The sequence below is a fragment of the Balaenoptera borealis genome, assembly GCF_965194805.1.
Source record: "Balaenoptera borealis genome assembly, chromosome: 2".
Lineage (NCBI taxonomy): Eukaryota > Metazoa > Chordata > Mammalia > Artiodactyla > Balaenopteridae > Balaenoptera > Balaenoptera borealis.
The window spans coordinates 109,322,249-109,342,079 of NC_138867.1; the positions used below are offsets into that span (position 1 = coordinate 109,322,249).

General features: G+C 38.6%; 1 long non-coding RNA gene across 1 annotated transcript in view; it reads right to left on the reverse strand.

The window, feature by feature from the left end:
* Positions 1–19,831, reverse strand: part of LOC309623705 — a 393,796-nt gene that overhangs the window by 311,345 nt on the left and 62,620 nt on the right. The window lies entirely within an intron of this gene.

Below are 19,831 nucleotides of genomic sequence, written 5' to 3' on the forward strand. Positions count from 1 at the left end.
CATCCCAAAATTGAGGCTGTGGACTTTGGGAGCAACTGTAGACTTGGGGTTTGCTTTCTGCATCTAATTTGTTCCTGGTTTTATGTTTATCATAGTTTAGTATTTAGAGTTTATTATCATTGGTAGATTTGTTTATTGATTTGGTTGCTCTCTTCCTTTTTTTATATATATAAATACATATTTTTTTTTCCTTTTTCTCTTTTTGTGAGTGTGTATGGATATGCTTCTTTGTGTGATTTTGTCTGCATAGCTTTCATTTTACCATTTGTCCTAGGGTTCTGTCTGACCGATTTCTTTTCTTTTCTTTTCTTTTTTTTTACTATAGTTTTTAGCACCTGTTATTATTGGTGGATTTGTTTTTTGGTTTGGTTGCTCTGTTCTTTCTTCCTATTTTTTCTTTTTTTATTACTTTTAATTTTTTTTAATTTTTTTTAATTTTTTTATTTTTTATTTTAATAACTTTATTGTATTATCTTATTTTTTTCTTTCTTTCTCTCTTTTTTTCTCCCTTTTCTTCTGAGCCATGTGGCTGACAGGGTCTTGATGCTCCAGCCGGGTGTTAGGCCTGTACCTCAGGTGGGAGAGCCAAGTTCAGGACATTGGTCCACCAGAGACCTCCCAGCTCCATGTAACATCAAACAGCAAAAGCTCTCCCAGGGATCTCAGTCTCAACACTAAGACCCAGCTCCACTCAATGACCAGCAAGCTACAATGCTTGGCACCCTATGCCAAACAACTAGCAAGACAGGAACACAACCCCACCCATTAGCAGAGAGGCTGCCTAAAATCATAATAAGGTCACAGACACACCAAAACACACAACCGGATGCGGTCCTGCCCACAAGAAAGACAGGATCCAGCCTCATCCACCAGAACACAGGCACCAGTCCCCTCTACCAGGAAGCCTACACAACCCACTGAACCAACTTTAGCCTCTGGGGGCAGAAACCAAAAACAACGGGAACTACGAACCTGCATCCTGCGAAAAGGAGACCCCAAACACAGTAAGTTAAGCAAAATGAGAAGACAGAGAAACACACAGTAGATGAAGGAGCAAGGTAAAAGCCCACCACAACAAACAAATGAAGAGGAAATAGGCAGTCTACCTGAAAAAGAATTCAGAGTAATGATAGTACAGATGATCCAAAATCTTGGAAAGAGAATGGAGAAAATATGAGACATTTAACAAGGACCTAGAAGAACTAAAGAGCAAACACACAATAATGAACAACACAATAAATGAAATTTAAAATTCTCTAGAAGGAATCAATAGCAGAATAACTGAGGCAGAAAAATGGATAAGTGACCTGGAAGATAAAATAGTGGAAGTAACTACCACAGAGCAGAATAAAGAAAAAAGAATGAAAAGAATTGAGGACAAGCTCAGAGACTCCTGGGACAATGTTAAACGTACCAACATTCAAATTATAGGGGTCCCAGAAGAAGAAGAGAGAAAGAAAGGGACTGAGAAAATATTTGAAGAGATTATAGTTGAAAACGTCCCTAATATGGGAAAGGAAATAGTCAATCAAGTCCAGGAAGTGCAGAGAGTCCCATACAGGATAAATCCAAGGAGAAACATGCCAAGACACAGATTAATCAAAGAAACAAAAATTACATACAAAGAAAAAATATTAAAAGCAGCAAAGGAAAAACAACAAATAACACACAAGGGAATCCCCATAAGGTTAACAGCTGATCTTTCAGCAGAAACTCTGCAAGCCAGAAGGGAGTGGCAGGACATATTTAAAGTGATGAAAGGGAAAAACCTACAACCAAGATTATTCTACCCTGCAAGGATCTCATTCAGATTCGACGGAGAAATTAAAACCTTTACAGACAAACGAAAGCTAAGAGAATTCAACACCACCAAACCAGTTTTACACAAATGCTAAAGGAACTTCTCTAGGCAGGAAACACAAGAGAAGGAATAGGCCTACAAAAACAAACCCAAAACAATTAAGAAAATGATAATAGGAACATACATATCGATAATTACTTTAAATGTAAATGCATTAAATCCTCCACCAAAAGACATAGCCTGGCTGAATGGATACAAAAACAAGGCCCATATATACGCTGTCTACAAGAGACCCACTTCAGACCTAGGGACACATACAGAGAGAAAGTGAGGGGATGGAAAAAGTTATTCCATGCAAAGGGAAATCAAAAGAAAGCTGGAGTAGCAATACTCTGACAAAATAGACTTTAAAGACTATTGCAAGGGACAGAGGAGGACACTACATAATGATCAAGGGATCAATCCAAGAAGAAGATATGACAATTGTAAATATTTATGCTCCCAACATAGGAGCACCTGAATACATAAGGCAAATGCTAACAGCCATAAAAGGGGAAATCGACAGTAGCACAATAATAGTAGGGAACTTTAACACCCCACTTTTACCAATGGACAGATCATCCAAAATGAAAATAAATAAGGAAACACAAGCTTTAAATGATACATTAAACAAGATGGACTTAATTGATATTTATAGGACATTCCATCCAAAAACAACGGAATACACCTTCTTCTCAAGTGCTCATAGAACATTCTTCAGGATAGACCATATCTTGGGTCACAAATCAGGCCTTGGTAAATTAAAGAAAATTGAAATTGTATCAAGTATCTTTTCCAACCACAACACTATGAGACTACATATCAATTACAGGAAAAAATCTGTAAAAAATACAAACACATGGAGGCTAAACAATATACTACTTAATAACCAAGAGATCACTGAAGAAATCAAAGAGGAAATAAAAAAATACCTAGAAACAAATGACAATGAAAACACAGCGACCCAAAACCTATGGGATGCAGCAAAAGCAGTTCTAAGAGGGACGTTTAGAGCAATACCTCAAGAAACAAGAAAAATCTCAAACAAACAATCTAACCTTACACCTAAAGGAACTAGAGAAAGAAGAACAAACAAAATCCGAAGTTACTAGAAGGAAAGAAATCATAAAGCTCAGAGCAGAAATAAATGAAATAGAAACAAAGAAAACAATAACAAAGATCAATAAAACTAAAAGCTGGTTCTTTGAGAAGATAAACAAAATTGATAAACCATTAGCCAGACTCATCAAGAAAAAAAGGGAGAAGACTCAAATCAATAGAAGTAGAAATGAAAAAGGAGAGGTAACAACTGAGACTGCAGAAATACAAAGAATCATGAGGGATTACTGCAAGCAACTAGATGCCAATAAAATGGACAACCTGGAAGAAATGGACAAATTCTTAGAAAAGCACAACCTGCCGAGACTGAACCAGGAAGAAATAGAAAATATAAACAGACCAATCACAAGCACTGAAATTGAGACTGTGATTTAAAATCTTCCAACAAACAAAAGCCCAGGACCAGACGGCTTCACAGGCAAATTCTATCAAACATTTAGAGAAGAGCTAACACCTATCCTTCTCAAACTCTTCCAAAATATAGCAGAGGGAGGAACACTCCCAAACTCATTCTACGAGGCCACCATCACCCTGATACCAAAAGCAGACAAAGATGTCACAAAGAAAGAAAACTACAGGCCAATATCACTGATGAACATAATGCAAAAATCCTCAACAAAATACTAGCAAACAGAATCCAACAGCACATTAAAAGGAGCATACACCATGATCAAATGGGGTTTATCCCAGGAATGCAAGGATTCTTCAATATATGCAAATCAATCAATGTGATATACCTTATTAACAAATTGAAGGAGAAAAACCATATAATCATCTCAATAGATGCAGAAAAAGCTTTTGACAAAATTCAACAACCATTTATGATAAAAACCCTCCAGAAAGTAGGCATAGAGGGGACTTTCCTCAACATAATAAAGGCCATATACGACAAACCCACAACCAACATCATTCTCAATGGTAAAAACTGAAAACATTTCCACTAAGATCAGGAACAAGACAAGGTTGCCCACTCTTACCACTATTATTCAACATAGTTTTGGAAGTTTTAGCCACAGCAATCAGAGAAGAAAAAGAAATAAAAGGAATCTAAGTCAGAAACGAAGAGGTAAAGCTGTCACTGTTTGCTGATGAAATGATACTATACATTGAGAATCCTAAAAATGCTACCTGAAAACTACTAGAGCTAATCAATGAATTTGGTAAAGTAGCAGGATACAAAATAAATGCACAGAAATCTCTTCCATTCCTATACACAAATGATGAAAAATCTGAAAGAGAAATTAAGGAAACACTCCCATTTACCATTGCAACAAAAAGAATCAAATACCTAGGAATAAACCTAATTAAGGAGACAAAAGACCTGTATGCAGAGAACTATAAGACACAGTTGAAAGAAATTAATGATGATACAAACAGATGGAGAGATATATCGTGTTCTTGGATTGGAAGAATCAACATTGTGAAAATGACTATACTACCCAAAGCAATCTACAGACTCAATGCAATCCCTATCAAACTAACAATGGCATTTTTCACAGTACTAGAACAAAAAATTTCACAGTTTGTATGGAAACACAGAAGACTCCGAATAGCCAAAGCAATCTTGAGAAAGAAAAACGGAGCTGGAGGAATCAGACTCCCTGACTTCAGAATATACTACAAAACTACAGTAATCAAGGCAGCCTTTTCAATAAGTGGTGCTGGGAAAACTGGACAGCTACATGTAAAAAATGAAATTAGAACACTCCCTAACACCATACACAAAAATAAACTCAAAATGGATTCAAGACCTAAATGTAAAGCCAGACACTATAAATCTCTTAGAGGAAAACATAGGCAGAACACTCCATGACATAATTCACAGCAAATCCTTTTTGACCCCCCTCCTAGAGAAATGGAAATAAAAACAAAAATAAACAAATGGGACCTAATGAAACTTAAAGGCTTTTGCACAGCAAAGGAAACCATAAAGAAGACCAAAAGACAACCCTCAGAATGGGAGAAAGTATTTGCAGCAAACGAAGCAACTGACAAAGGATTGATCTCCAAAATATTCAAGCAGCTCATGCAGCTCAATTTCAAAAAAATGAACAACCCAATCCAAAAATGGGCAGAAGACCTAAAAAGACATTTCTCCAAAGAAGATATACAGATTGCAAACAAACACATGAAAGGATGCTCAACATCACTAATCATTAGAGAAATGCAAATCAAAACTACAATGAGGTATCACCTCACACCAGTCAGAATGGCCATCATCAAAAAATCTACAAACAATAAATGCTGGAGAGGGGGTGGAGAAAAGGGAACCCTCTTGCACTCTTGGTCGGAATGTAAATTGATACAGCCTCTATGGAGAACAGTATGGAGGTTCCTTAAAAAACTAAAGATAGAACTACTATACGACCCAGCAATCCCATACTTGGCATATACCCTGAGAAAGCCATAATTCAAAAAGTGTCATGTACCACAATGTTCATTGCAGCTCTATTTACAATAGCCAGGACATGGAAACCACCTAAGTGTCCATTGACAGAAAAATGGATAAAGAAGATGTGGCACATATATACAATGGTATATTACTCAGCCATAAAAAGAAACAAAATTGAGTTATTGTAGTGAGGTGGATGGACCTAGAGTCTGTCATACAGAGTGAAGTAAGTCAGAAAGAGAAAAACAAATACTGTATGCTAACACATATGTATGGAATCCAAAGGAAAAACAAAATGGTTCTGAAGAACCTAGGGGCAGGACAGGAATAAAGACGCAAATGTAGAGAATGGACTTGAGGACATGGAGGGGGGGAAGGGTAAGCTGGGACGAAGTTAGAGAGTGTTATGGACATATATTCACTACCAAATGTAAAATAGATAGCTAGTGGGAAGCAGCCACATAGCACAGGGAGATCAGCTCAGTGCTTTGTGTGTGACCACCTGGAGGGGTAGGATAGGGAAGGTGGGAGGGAGACGCAAGAGGGAGGAGATATGGGGATATATGTATATGTATAGCTGATTCACTTTGTTATAAAGCAGAAACTAACACACCATTGTAAAGCAATTATACTTCAATAAAGCTGTTAAAAAAAAAAGGCCAAAACATTTAGAAGCAACACTTTAGAGTTAAAAGAACAATTTTACTGTTCTTGCTGCCATTGTTTTGCCATTTTTAAATAAAATAGTCACAAATGTTTTTCATGAAATCTGAACATAGTAAAAACTTTTATTATTTTACTTATTGTCATCAACACATAGATGCACAACTTTTAGAGCCATATTTTTTAGTTATTCAGAAAGATTCTCAGTGGATGTCCATGGACAGCAGTCTCTCCTCCTACCCTGAACCTTTCCTCCTAGCCTTCATTTGCACTTATATAAATCAACAGATATAATCATACATTCTATATTTCATAATTTCAAAACCCTTCTGCTTCCACAATCTCATGTATCTCAATGATAATCTTGTAAGATTAGTATAAAACCTGCATTTTATAAGAGTAGCAGTTGAGACTCAGGGCCATCAAAAGACTTGTCAGAATAAAAAGTGAAGTGAGAGCTCAGATCTTTTAAACCTAGTTTGTTTGTTCTTTCCGCTCTAATTTTTAGTTTTTCATGACTATAATGGGAGCTTGGTATATTCCAGCTGCTGTCAAAAACAGAAGTTTACTCTTCTCTCCTCCACCCCACAGCCATATGTATGGTCACGTTCTTTTCCAGCCCCAGTCTCCAAAAGACTGCACGATTTAAGTAAGTACAAGCACAGTTGTGCCCAGAAGCCCTGTAAACCTGAATGCCATAAGGTTGCATGATTTTGTCAACTTAGATTCACAAGGCTTCTTTGTAAGATAAAAAGTAAACCCTGCATCTCATGATTAAGAATTCTCATGGATTAATGACTCTTTATTAACGAATAATGCTGATAGAATGTCTTTTCCCTACCACAGTGTTCCAGAGTACAGCATCTAACTTCTCCAGCCTTGCCTTGGATCATCCTAAATTAGATGCGAGCCTCAGGATGCCCCAACTCCTCTAGAGGAGCCGACATCAAACCCACTCCGAGGAGAACATAACCCCCTGCAACCCTTCGGGTCCACATCAGCATCAGAGGCATTACTGGGATGAATCCCTCAAACACCCGCTCTCCAGGTAAAGCACCTGCCAGGTAAGACGACAAGGCACAATTTGGCAATAGCATTTGCTCGTGCACTTTCCCCATCTTTATGCCTTTTTAAGCTCACCTTTTACATTTTATGCTGGCCAAACACTCTCTGAGTTGTTAACCATGGAGAAATAGCAGAAAGGATCTCTTGAATTTCCCTGTATCTTGGCATTAACCTCTCACCACCAGATGGCAGGTGAGCACCGGCATGTGAAACTACTGCCGGCACAATTCGAGGACAATTGTTCTTTGGTGTCAAAACACAGAAATCCAGACAAGTGAGTAGAGAACTTCCAAAGAAGAGGAGTGCTTAACTGTGCTGATTCAGCCCTCGGGTGGAGAGTGTGAGGCTTGCCAAGCCTGCTGAGTACGCATCAGCTCAGGGAAGTGACAGTAATCGGTGTCCCATACTGCAAAGGCTTCAGACCCAGCGGTTCAAGCAGCGCACACGGAACTCATTACCCAAGTCCTCCGTGGTGTCTTTCCTCAAACTGTGGTTCATGCTTGTTAAGAAATGCAGAATCCCAGGACAGCTAAACCAGAATCTTCGTGTTTAACAAGCTCTCTGGGTGATTGTTTTCCCTCTTACGTTTGAGAAAAGAACTTGAAGGGTGCAGCCTCCTCAGCAAATGCTTTCAAAGCTGGGGCTCGGGGTGGGGAGGCCCATGAGGATGCTGGGTTGCCCTGGGAACTGCAGAACACTCACTCCAGACTCCCACGAAGGTATGCTCTACTTGGTAGCACTTCCCTCTGGAACAAGAAGGCAGGCGTAGAGCTATAAGTCATCTCTTTGCCCTGGCACCTTTCCCCGCCTTTTCACTTTCCTCAGGAATACACACTTCATGAGCTATTTAACCCTTAAGATATTTTAAAACTGATCATGATTCAATAGGTACTTTATGATTAAAACATTGAGCTGAAATTAGTACTGCATTTTAAATGGGATCTTAGGAACATGTTTTGCCATTGAAGATATCCTGAGAAAGCCTCGGCCTTCAGGGATAACGCAGCACCGATGTCCTGTGCATCAGCAGGATTTTTGTGTGAGTCAGAGGTTAGCACTCCAGCCACATACTGGCTCTGAAGCTGGTTTCTGGGCTACAAAGTCAATCTGTCTGACCCCAGATATGTGTAAAAGGTTTAAATTCTACAGTCACCAACTTGAGTGAGAAGAAAAGTAATTCCTGATCTGCCTCCAGAAAAATAGCATTGGGGTAAATTCAGTTTAAAATTAGTCATTTATCAGGATTACTAATTCAATGAAGTCCAAATTTTAACTCTAATTCTAATTTTATTTTATTATCTAAATTATCTAATTTAAATCTAATTGTAATAATGGAAAGGGGTGCAAGTCTAAGAAGGACAAGTCCATTCAGATAATCGAGCACACACCCATGGCAGGGAGGGAGAGATACCTTCCCCTTTTGTTGTTCTGTAGCACCTGTGCTATGGCATGCTGGCTCCTGCAGGTAACACTGTAGTCACCTGTACAGTGGGCGGGAGTCAGCTCCCTCCTAAAGGTCCACATAACTCCCTCTAATGTGTATCTCCTCAATCTACGACTTTTGCTCGGCCAGATGGCCTCTGGAGAGGGTCAGCAACTCACCCTCCAAGCTTAGTCCTCCTAGAGTTTGAATTTTTAGTATTATTCCAAGGCAGAAAGATAATCAGTTTGATCTCTTATGCCCATTTTGAGTCTGTCCTGTTTTGTGATAAGAGCAGCATCTTTAAATGATATAATTTAGACTATGGCTCCTTGATCTCTGTGGAAGTCTTCTTCACATCTGTCAACGCAGTTTGAGATACATATGAAGACAGGAGATGGCAAGGGATAACCTAGGGAAGGAGATAAGAATGAGTATTAATATTTGATTATTCCTTCCCATTTCGTCTTGCCACATATGCTTGTGCCTACAGAGGGTGAATCATGAGGTCACCTTAAGTTCCTTTATTTCAACACGGTTCCTCTCAGAACCTGTCCACAAGGAAGTGGTTAATGTTACCACCTTCACCCAGACAGTAAGTAAGAGATTTCTGGAATTCCCCTGTAGTGTTAGAAACCTTGTGGGAAACACTGAGTAAAATGTATTTGACAAGCGGCAAAAGCATAGCCATAGAGCAAAGATCAGCTGTAGCCAAGAGTTGGGGTGATTTGAATGCATGACTAAAAAGGGGCAGGCTGAAGGACTTTTTCAGGGTGATGGAATATTAATTCTGGTGATGAATACACAGCTCTATAAATGTGCTGAAACTTATAAAATCATGCACCAAAAATTTACCTCTTGCAATTTACCCTGACCCCTCTCTTTCTTGCACTGGCAAAGCCTCTCTTTCTACTGGATGATACCTATCAACAGATAAAAATGTTAAAAGTATCCCCCATCTTTTAAAACCAGTCAAAAACAACAACAAAAAGTAACTTCATCACTCTATATTTCCTTTCAGCTATTGCCTCATTTTTCTCTACAATAAATATGAAAAGAACTTCAAAAGAATTACAATACATTTGAAAGAATTGTCAAAATCATGGTTTCAACCTTCTCTCCTCTTATTCTCTCTTGAGCCCACTCTGTTCATACTTTTCTTTCCATGAATCTGCTAAAAATTAAAAATTGCCCTTGCCAAGGTGTTGCCAAACCCAAAGGCCAGTTTCAATCCTCAGCTACTCAATTTGTTAAGAGCATTTGCCTGGTGGATCCTCCTAGAAATATTTCCAAAATTTGACTTCCAGATTATTTACTCTCATGATGTTGACTTCTCCTTTTCGTTTGCCTTTGCTGGATCCTCTTCAGTTTCTCATCCTCTAAATGTAGAGTGCCCCTGGGCTCTGTCCTCACATTTTCTCATCTCTCCTCATTTCTGTGGTAATCTCATTCAACACCATGATTGTAAATCCCATCACTTACAATTCCAAACATTCCAATGCCTGAGCTACCCTCTCAACTCCAAATTTGTGTATACAACTATCTACTCAATCTCACCAGTCAGATGGCTAATTGCCAATTCAACTTTACCATAAACTCTTGGATTCTTAACAATAACCTCTTAAATGTTCTCTCTGCTTTCCTGCTTGCCCGATCACAGTCTCATTTCAACATAATATCTAGAGAGGTCTTTATAAAACATAACTCAATCATGTCACTCTTCTGCTTAAAACCTTTCAATTGTTTTCTTTTGTTATGAACTCAATGTTTGTGTCCCCCCGAAATATCCGTATGTTGAAATCCTAACCCCCAATGTAATAGTATTAGGAGGTGAGGCCTCTGGGAGGTGATTAGGTGATGAGGAAGGAACCCTCATGAATGGGATTAGTGCTTTTAAAAAAGAGAACCCAGAGAGCTCTCTTACCCTCTCTGCCATGTGAGAATACAATGAAAATGACATCTGCTACCTAAAAGGGGGCTGTCATCAGAACCCAACAATGCTGGCACCCTAATCTCAAATTTCCAGCCTCCAGAACTCTGAAAACTAAATCTTTGTAGTTTATAAGCCATCCAGTCTATGATATTCTGTCAGAGCAGCCTGAACTGCCTCAGCCACCTCTCTTGTTCAGAGTAAAAGCTAAAGTCCATGCTATGACCTGAAAGTTCCACATGCTCTGGCTCCCACAATCTCTCTGACCTCATCTCCCTTTTTCTCATTAGTCTCAGGTCACACTGTATTCATAGGTGTTCCTCGAAAACACCAAGTTTATTCCCAACCCAGGGCCGCCGCATTTACTTTCTTTCACCAGAAAAGCTCTTCTCTTAGATGACCTCATGGCTGGCCCATTCATTTATTTCAGTTCTCTGCTCCAGGTCCTTTTCTTCAGAGTCCTTCTCTAACCATTTATCTAAGGTAGCCTAACTTCCCCCATCTTACTCCATGTGTCCCTCTCCCCTTCCCCAAATGAATTTTCTCCATAGAACCTATCACTCCCAAACATATTATTTGTTTGTTTATTGGCTGTCATTCTACCCATTTCTCCCTCATTCCCACATGCCACCACCACTAGAATGAATGAACCATAGGAGCAAAGAATTTTATTCACTGCAGTAGCCCCAGTGCTCAATTAACTGACTAATTACATAACATTGACACTAAAGTAGACGATTCACGAAGATTGAAAACTGGTGGCCGTATATGTGTTTTTAATATTTTTAAAATACACAGCTATAATTAAAATTTTGACAAAGTTATCAACATATAAACATTAGGATTTCACATCAATATTTGGCTTTATAGCATCTACTGAAAAATGAGAAATTGCCAATTTTAGTTGATACTTGGTACATCCTAGGCATTGTTGTTATTGCTTTACAGGTGTTCCAAAGAATGACTGCATTTAATCATAAAACATCTCGGTGATGAGTTACTGTAGCTGAAACACAGAAGGATAAGAACTTTTCTAGTTTTCTATCTAGTTACCTGGGAGCTAGGATTCAAACTATTCCAACTCAGATAAGTGCACCTTCACAGATCCTGCCTTTATCCTCTCTGAAGGCAACATTCCTGAAAGGCTACACACAGTTGGAGCAAGCATTCCATTACTTGGCTGTCTCCAACCAATTCTCTCCTTTACATCACCTGCTTTAGCCCTGTATCCATTCACCAGAGTTTATAATCCTTATCAGATTGAAATAATCAAATTTGAATCAACAATCATTTGAATGTCCATTTACATACAGTCACTAAGTCAGGTCCTAAATGTGATAAAATGTGAGTAAAATACAATTCTTGTTTTTACAGGGCTTATAATTTTTTTTTTTTACTGAGCACACATACATAGAATATAACTTATATATGGTAAAAAACACTCATGAAAAAAGCAATACAAATGATATACTGCAATAAAGTTCAAAGTTCAATGTAATGAAAATTTTATTATCACCAACTAGTCATGAGGCAGGAATTTCATTTTTCACTGCTATATTCAAAGAATCTACATGATACCTGGTACATTATAGGTGCTCGATACATACTTTTGAAATATGTGAATATTATACAAGAAGTCTTATCTCCTTCCTAATTCAGTTTAATTTCCAATTTCTCTTTTTAGCATTAACTACCCCCCGTTTCATATGTTTAATGGGAAAGCACTATTAAAGATAAATTGAGGAAAATTTTAAAATTTAAGGGTATATTTGAGCAAAAATCTATTTTTTTAATTTATTTTCTTGAAGTATAGTTGATTTATAATGTGCTAATTTCTACTGTACAGCAAAGTGATCCACTTATACATATATATGCATTCTTTTTCATGTTCTTTTCCATTGTGGTTTATCACAGGATATTGAATATAGTTCCCTGTGCTATACAGTAGGAACTTGTTGTTTATCCATTCTATATATAAATAGTATACAAGCAAAAGTTTATTTGAATCGGGTAGTGCCAAAGCAGAAGTGATTCGCAGCTCTCTGCCTTTGGAAGCCACGGGAAGGACTTTCAGAGAAAGTCTAGAGGTAAATAAAGGAAATGATTACATTGCCCACAGTTTAAAGACTTGTTAGCTGTCTGTGATTTGTTGTCCTTAGCATTTTGATTTTGTAGCCTTGAGGCATTTGCAGGCTGAGATTTTGGTTTGCTGTCATAGGGCCGCCATGACATAGAACCACCTCCATCTAATGGCCTCCTTGTTTAATTAATTCGACGGCACAGAGACTTAAGTATGAGAAACAATACGTGAACACAAGTAAACCACAGTAGCAGTTCAAAAGAAAAAGGGTTCATACCTGCTTGTGGGGGACCTGAGATTTCATGGAAGAAATGATCTTTGAAATAGGTCCAAAAGAACTGGTAAAATGTTAGCAGGCAGAGATAAATAGAAGGAACTTCCAGGCCCATAAAAGTGAGTCAGACCAAACTATTTGTACTATATGCCGTGGAGTTTGGCAGCAGCTCAGGGAGTTGAGCGGGTGGATGTTGATTATCTTTCGACGTTTACTTGGCTTAAGAAAACAACTGAAAATAGATCTGTGCTATAAAAAATTAATAACTAAAGCAAAAGTAAACTTCTGGCTTTGATTTATTTACAGGGTGATCTTTGGCAGTTTCCCGAGCTCTCAGTCTCATGTGACCAGATAGTTTGGTCAAATTTATCTCTTTCCACCCAAAATCAATCCGCAATGATACTGGGTTAAGGATCTGGAGCCTAAGCATTCACCCTCAGTCAGTTACCACTGGTGTGACCTTGGGCAAGTCAGTCACTCAGCCTGAACTTCTTCATCCATTAAAAAAATCACGAGTCACTTCATGCCTTCCTCACAACAGCGGAATGATCAAATGAGTGAACATACAACAAGAATTCCTTGTAAGCAATCAAGTGCTCTGCCAAAGAAAGATGGCTCTATTCTATCTTTCTCTGTTGTCCCCAGCCCGCCTCAGCAGTATAATAGTGGCATGTATGAAAACATATAAGGATATGATGGTATAAGATTGTATTTTATTACTCAACATTTTCCGTTGTTAACATGTTCAGTGATTGCTGGTCAGGGCATATATATGTTCCTGGTCTAGCTGGAATCCAAGTGACATTGTGCCTTTGTAATCATCTGCTATTGCAAGGGGGTATCATTTTCTATTTGCTGAGAAAGCCTTTAACTAGGGCAAAATGATTCAAAGCCAAATATGACATTGACATTTATGGAACCACTCTATGCCCAAGAGTAAATGTAGCTTAAGTGTTATGACATAAGCAAGGCTTTGAATATTTAGCAAACTATGATAGAAAAAGACATTTTGTGCCCCCAAGGAAAAGAGAATTATTATGAAAGGAATATGATAACAGCAACAAAATCGCAGCAGGTTCCATCCACAGAAGAAAAAACTGAACGACAAATGCAGTGTAGCCCATAGTTGGTCTAAGCAGTGGGATAACACTTATGATAGTGAGCAATCTGAAGATGATCTGGAAATTTAACAGATCAGAATTCCAAGTTACAGAAGAACTGTCTGAGCACTGAGTTAACTCATGGCATCGTAAACCTCTGTTCTCTTTCTGATGGCCTCTCTGAGTTTCCACAGCCTAATTAGACCAGATGAAATGAGATCAACTGAGGGTTGTATCTAGTTCTGGCCCTTAGAAAAGCCCATAAAATAAGGTAAAGCTTTTTTTTTTCCCCCGTTTTTTTGGATAATTACTTCCCTCACTCAAAACCCATTGTGAAATCCCTTTCCTTGCCCTTGCTGCTTTTTAGACATTTACTTCCTTTCTTTTCTCTTTTCTCCCCTCCGCACTTCTCCATCCATCTTGTATCATGTGTGGTCACTTACACACAAGGTAACCCCTCTGCCATACCACATATTCCACTGCCATCTCAAATCCACTCTAGATATCAAAGTTTACCTACAGAGGGCTCCAATTCCTCTGGAATTTTCCTTCTACTCATGCAATAACATCATAAATTTATTGATGTGCCATTCATCCCAAGAAATATATTTATATTTTATTTGAGCCTTCTGAAAACATAAATTTTATACAGTGGCACTCCAAGTAGTGAGAATTGAATTATAGAAAACAAACAAAAAGAGAATTTTGCAACAAGCCTTGCAAAAGTGTTCCTGAGAGCCACAGCTACTTAAGGCTAAACTGAATATCTGATGAAACCCATTTTAAGTATTATATAAAGATATGGATAGGTTAAAAGTAAAAGAATGGAAAGAGCTGCACCATGCAAACACTAATCACAAGACAGCTGGTGTAGGAATATAATACAAAGCAAAATAGACTTCAGAAAAAGGAATAGGGGGATAAAGAGGGACATTATATAATGATGGAGGGTTCGCTTAAAAAAATAACATTCTGAAATATGTATGCACCTAATAACAAGTCTTCAAAGCACATGAAGCAAAAATAATAGAACTTAAAGGAGAAACCAGTTTATCCACAATTGTCGTGGAAGACTTCCACACGCCTCTCTCAGGAATTGACAGAACAATAAGATAGTAAATCAGTAAAGATTTGGTGGTGCTTTGAAGTGTGTCAGTTCGGCTAGACTGAAATACATTTCCTATAATTTCCTTTTCTGTATATTTCTAGTCTGGGTAACTCAAAAGAAATGCTCTTATGCAGGATTAGAAGGGTGGAAGTAAAAATCATCCATTTTGCAGCTCACATATTATGGCTTATCTGCTGGCTTATCTTATTGGAAAGGACAGTGATCAAGATCCACTTTTCCCTGATCCCCCTTCAATTTCTCTAATTCCTGAGCATGTCACATTCTATGATGAAGGCCAATAGCAATAGCTTCTTTTGCAAGACATCCATGGCATCATGGTAGAGATAGCAAGAACTGACGTGTGTTTCTTGTTTGTGGGTCATAGCTTGTCTTTGCTCTTCCCTACGTTGCATCCATCTTTCTCTCCTGACTGCCTGACCTTCGGACTTCAGCTCCAGCATCAGAGGCAAAGACAGTAGTCTTACAGACACTGACTAACAAGATCCCATAATTGTATAGGTCAAATTCTTGTAGCAAATCCTTTAATCTATCTATATCTGTATCCACATATCTCTATTTCTACATATGTGTATCTACATCTATATTTATATCTACATCTCCTAATGGTTCTTCTTCTCTGATTGAAGGCTTACTAGTACAGAATTTGTTACCAAGAGTGGTTCCAGAGGAGCAGAATCTTTAGGATTAGCTCTCTGAAATGATTTTGAGTTTCCTGGACTGGATCCTCTGATCTGATTAGACTTATAAGCATTAATGACCTCATTTCTAGGGGTAAAAAGGACATGTCATCCATGACATGTAGTTGTGCAACAGTTATTCAAATTATCACTATAAATAACTGTAATCAAGTGCCTATAGAATCCAAGGCTCTGGGTGACCTAGTAATTGCTGCCATAGAACGTTTTAGTGAAAATAAGGAATATAGTGGAGTTGGCTGGTGGTTGTGCTGCAGAAATGGGGGAAAGCAAATAATGTGCTCAGGGCTTTAAATTTCAAACTTAAGGTCTGCATAAGGGAACTAAAATCTTTAATAAAAGTCCTGGAGGAAATTCTTATCTCGCACAGCCACAGGGAAGATATTTCTGAAAATCAAACCCAATTTCTGATCTGTGGGTGGTGGAATTGCAAAGGCAAATCGAATTCCCAATTCTATAGAGTCTCTATTGTTAAAATTAGAGCATTCATATAGCTGCAGTAGAACCTGAAAAATTGGAAAGGGGTCGTATAGGCAGATTCTAATGAAGCTCAAGACTCTAAACACCCCAATTCTGCCAAGCCTCTTTTGCTTGTAGGAGCAGCCTGTTAACCTCTGCCTCAGCAGGTTAGTCTCCCCTTGTCTGAAGAACCTGCTTTCCCTGGGGTAGCTGTCTTGCAAGGTACTACTGATGCTGCCCAGGACCTGCTTCCACCTCTGCTCTTGCTTCTAGACCTGTAACTAAACTCGAGATCCAGCAGGGTCCAGAGGGTAAAATACCAGGTATGACCTGTGAGGACATTTGATATGCACAGAATAATGACTTCCCAGAAAGCTGGTAAATATGTGTAGGCATGGAGTTTATGAGTGTAGGGCCAAGGTGGAAGCAATATAAAATTGGATCAGCATGAATTTATTGAAAGAGCTTACTAATCAGATTTTCTGTAGTCAAAACTGAAGGGCTGAAAATGGTTCTAACAGTTTTCTTGGTTAGTTGTCCAAAATGTGAACCCACAGGTGGCCTATACTAACTTAAGTGGAAATGCCAGATTTTTGGTGTACTATAGAGTAAGTTATCCAAAGGTTTAGGGACATGGAACTATTTCAAGTGAATTTAGTGATTGTTTAACATACACGTTCCTTGCTTGTTATATGCCAAGTGTTATTTATAGCTATTAGTTTGATCTTATTAATTGTATTACTCAACTTTGATATTGGTGATAATAATTTGTCTCTTTCACCTGTTTCTTTCTTTTTTTTTTTTTTAATTATTTATTTATTTATTTATGGCTGTGTTGGGTCTTCGTTTCTGTGCGAGGGCTTTCTCTAGTTGCGGCCAGCAGGGGCCACTCTTCATCGCGGTGCGCGGGCCTCTCACTATCGCGGCCTCTCTTGTTGCAGAGCACAGGCTCCAGACGCGCAGGCTCAGTAGTTGTGGCTCACGGGCCTAGTTGCTCCGCGGCATGTGGGATCTTCCCAGACCAGGGCTCGAACCCGTGTCCCCTGCATTAGCAGGCAGATTCTCAACCACTGCGCCACCAGGGAAGCCCCCACTTTCACCTGTTTCTGAGAAGCATATGCTAGAATTCTCTGACCACAATCGTTAATTAGTCTCTTTCTTCTGATTCTGTCAGTTTACTTTTTTAAGAGAATAATTCTCTAATGATAAAAATATATATATACACTTCTTTCTTTAAGTTTGTAACTTGGTCTTTTCCTTTAAGCTCTCCCCAAATAAAATTCTCTTCACAAAGGAACATTAATAAGTAATGGTGAGTTTATTAAAGTTAACACAGGTCACATGGAAAGGGATTGTATTTCACAGTGTATAGCATTCATTTCAAAAATTTCCACTGTATTTGCCCCCTTCCAAGTTTCCCTTCTTGGTCTCACATCCATCCAGTGTTTTCCTTCCCCTTTCCTCCCTCTGGCTCTATAATGCTTGCCTCAATCCTGTGTTACCCCAGTCAACTCCACTCGCCACCACTAAAACCACCACCAATCTCTCTCTTGGTTTATTATGGACAGCAGTTTAACCTTATCCCATATTCCTGCTCCAAACCATATGATTTAACCCACTACTTCATATAAATTCAGTATATCCAAGGCCATTTTGATGAGGAGAGACATGTTGATTATGCTCAGAAAATGAAAGATTTTCCAGCACCTAGGCCCCATCTTCCTTAGGAGGCAATTGAGCTTACACATTTAATAGTGTAATATATTTCAAAACAAGTAGAGACACAAAGAGGAGAGAGACAAAATTGCACTTTTTCTGGTTAGCTAAAGAGTCATGAGTAACAACGTGAAATAACAGACTTGATCTATGCCTTTATTCCAGGTTTTAACCAATTTCAGTGTTTCAGCATCTCTTCTGGGCAGCCACTCTGACAACTGCCAGCCTGGCCCATCATTTAATCCAATTCTGATCCAAAATCATGACAAGAGAAAATGCTAAACTTTCTTGGAAAATCAATGAATTTTAATGTTTCTTTTATCACATTGAATGATTTGTCTGTTGATAATGCTTCATCTCCACACACATCTCCACACAGAAAAATATCCCATTTTGATGTAAATTACATAATTGTTTTAGATGGTAAGACATTAGTCTGAGGTCAAGATTAGTGGTTCCCATTGGCTAAGACCATAAAACTCATGAGGGCACAAATATGTAACTTTAATATATCATTCATCTTTACTTATATTTCAAGTTTATACATCTCTTCTGATATCATAAAATAGAAACTTAATCAATCCTAGGTCACTTCAGGCATAAAGTCAGTTCTGGAATTTCTCCCAATTTTTTTCTCTCTCTGGCAATCATCTACATTCTGGAGAGCTCATAGTGGGTGAATTACCTGGTCTGTGATAATTGGCTCTGTCCACTGTGGTGTCTGCTGAGATTCCCTCACCGAGGCTGGTCTGCATGACTGGTATCTTCCTTCTGTTGGTTTTCCTATATAAGATGTCAGTTCAGTCATAGGTACTTGCACCCCCCAGCCTCTACATCATGGTTGAGTGATGTCTTCAGGTCTGCCGTCCCTCTCTCACATAATCCTGTACCTTCTTGTGACAAAAGAAAGTTTGAATTATTCCAAGTCATTCTGGATCTTTAAAAACTTCTGTAGCCATCTGAGGCCTATTCTGACTCTAAAAATCTATGCAGCCAATTCTATTCTACTTCTCCAATATCTGGGAGATAAGGGAACCGCTCCATGGCTGCAATTGCTTTTCAAATGGGAATCAAGACACTGTGCCCTCTACACTTGAATCTCTAAACTTAGCTGTTTACATAAGCACACGCACCCCTACCCCTTGAAGAACTGGTCCTGAGTGAGTCAGGTGCAAGCCCACAAGAGCATCTAAATCTCTAGAAAGCCCTTTCTCTTAACCTATTGTTTGTTAGAGTATTTTAAAAGTCTAGTATGCAGCAATTACTGATCATACCCTCTTGTTCTGTTGTGCTTCCCACCACAATCCCCCACAGTTTAGCTCCTGTCTAAAATTAAAGGGCAGGGACAAAAAAATATGTTCAGAACCAAAAAGCACATCAATTTATATCACTGCAAATAAAAACTCTGTTTGTAGTCCTGGCTTTTCTACTAATCCACCGTGGGGCACTATGTGAATTATTTAACCTGAGTATTAGTTTCCTCCTTTATAGATTAAAGGGGTTGAACTAGGTGATTTTTAGAGTCCTTCCCAGCACTAACATTGAAGGAGCACATGTTTACAGACTATAAACACATTCGAAGTCCAGAGTTGACAAGTTGCATCTGCAATCAATCCCACACAACTTGAAAAGGATGACATGATATAATCCATATTAAAGTGTTTTGAAAAGTTCAATGTACCATATAAGTAGACCTTGGTGTACAGCAATTTAATGTCCAGCAATTTTCTTTTACAGCCTTCAGCCAGTTAAATCTGTGTTATCAATATACCACACTCATTGCCTGCAGAGAGCACAAAGTGAACATTAATCTGCCATTCTCCTTCTTAATGTACTCCAGAGACTAGATCCAGCATCATCTAACCTCTCACTGTCCTATACCCCTCTACCATGACTTCTTCACAGGGCCAGGCAAGTGAAGCAGAGAAAACAAAAGGGTCTTTGGACCA